The following is a 1871-nucleotide window of genomic DNA, read 5'->3' as shown; positions in this document are numbered from 1 at the left end:
ACAGATCTATGAAAAAGGGAAAACTCTCATGTTGCGACAAATGACGTGCTGTATATGCGCCATTTGTCGCGACCTGGGAAAGTGAAATGTTTTTTATCACGAGTACTCTTTAATTAATGATTTTGCCCTTACCATCGCGCCCAGTAGGCCTGATTAACAGCAGACCAGGAATTTTGTTGCCAAAGCAGCGGCCCAGCCCATGTAGCGTGAAGAGTGCGGCAACAGAAGCCCAGGCGAGAATGAAAGGAGATCTAATGGTCACAAATTCACACGAGTCCAAATCCAACGGTTGAAAATGTTGATGGCCTGAGAGGCTGGAATAGTGCACAGTTGTAATGTCTCTAAATTAATGTATTAACAAGTTTGGACTCACATATCATCAAAGAAAAAAAAGGATGAGTTGTGCCAAAATTAGTGATAATTAATTCCATGTACATTTTGTGCAATTGTTTGTGAATTGTATGTTGCACAATTAAGTGCAGTATTTTTTAGATAATGCATTACTTGTCATACAATGTATTGATATATATACTAGTCATGAGCAGTGTGTTGTGGCGAGTTCCACCATCCAGATCATTAGAATGAAAGAGTTGCTAGAGTCGGAGGCAAGGGTAGAAGCAACATCGGACTTGGAGCGAGGCTCCACAAATGGATACCGACACAGATGGATGTCGTCGGGCAGATACAGATGGGTATTCTTAATCGCTATTCAAGTCGATCTCATCAGCATCTTAGCCCTCGAGGGATGGGACCTCCTTGTATTTTTGGACATCAAGACCCAAGTTAGGACGAGATGTGATCTAGATTAAAAATCACAATTATTGTGCAATATTTATTTGTTGGAGACAAACCATAATTCACTGAAAAAAATCTCGATAAGTTAGGATGTGTTTCATCCAATATCAAGTGTGTATTGTTTTGTTGATATGGGGAGAAGACAAGAGGACATGGAAGAAAGCTGAGTCAAGATCTGGTGTAGGTCTTCGTGTAAAAAAAAGCAAACCCAATGGTGGCACTTTGGGGGCTCTTATCTCTAACTTATATTGGTAATACATCGCCAAATTTATTCGAAAGCGATGTGGTAATTTCAACTGCTCATATATGGATCACTTGATAAATTCTACAAACTCAAGGTGCAATACTGAATTTATGTTGTATAGCAATTTCTAGCGAAATAGTCATGCTGCTACACCACATACTATGGCATATCTGTTCTTTTAGCGAATGTTCACTGATCACTATTTAGCTAGTTAACATCACAGTTCCCTCTGCTGGAGCCTTGGAGGAGAATATGCACATTGAGCACTTACACCTGCTGCCATCAATATCGGCTTGCCAAGCGCACGCCATATCGTCAGAGCAGTGAATGGTCGCCTTATACTTCTTGTGGCAATCGTCCTCACAACCACCAATCAAGTACCCACCAAACTTCTTCAAGTATACGACCGTACAACCTGGTTTTGTTTTCGCATCTGCAAAATATCACCAACCAAAAGAAACTAGAATCATGAACTAATATGATTTTGTTGATTGTGCGGATGCAACAGTCTTGCAAGAAGAAATTGAACGTACTTGATGCTAGCACAAGAAAGGCAAGGGTTAGGAGTAGCGTCAAAGATGAAATCCTCATCCTAAGTTGTATGTGGTGTCAATAGAAAAGTGTCTGCTTGTGAGTTGTGAGGAAGAGGAAACGAGAGGGCAGTCCTTTTTATAACAGGTTTGATATTAATGCTCATTATTGCAATACAAAAATAGCATGAAAACAAAGATTGGATAAATTCTGTCGTACTAAAAGCAATTAAGTGGAATTGAAGATAAGATATATACACACGCTTTCTAGCAGAGCAAGGAAACGAAATTAAGAGATTGCA

The 1871-nt window shown here is 39.8% G+C and overlaps 1 long non-coding RNA gene across 1 annotated transcript; it reads right to left on the bottom strand.

The window, feature by feature from the left end:
* Nucleotides 1-1082: 1082 nt before the first annotated feature.
* LOC147978729 (uncharacterized) lies at nt 1083-1670 on the bottom strand. Its single transcript, XR_015599618.1, has 2 exons — nt 1573-1670; nt 1083-1472 (listed from the first exon to the last, which is right to left on the bottom strand). It is a non-coding gene; the product is annotated as an uncharacterized LOC147978729 (long non-coding RNA).
* Between the last annotated feature and the right edge of the window lie 201 nt (nt 1671-1871).

Source organism: Triticum urartu, chromosome 3A (assembly GCF_056163025.1).
Source record: "Triticum urartu cultivar PI428250 chromosome 3A, HENAU_Tu73, whole genome shotgun sequence".
In the NCBI taxonomy this organism is placed as follows: Eukaryota; Viridiplantae; Streptophyta; class Magnoliopsida; order Poales; family Poaceae; genus Triticum; species Triticum urartu.
The sequence above is the reverse complement of the archived record's forward strand: the minus strand, read 5'-3'. Positions and strand labels throughout refer to the sequence as shown.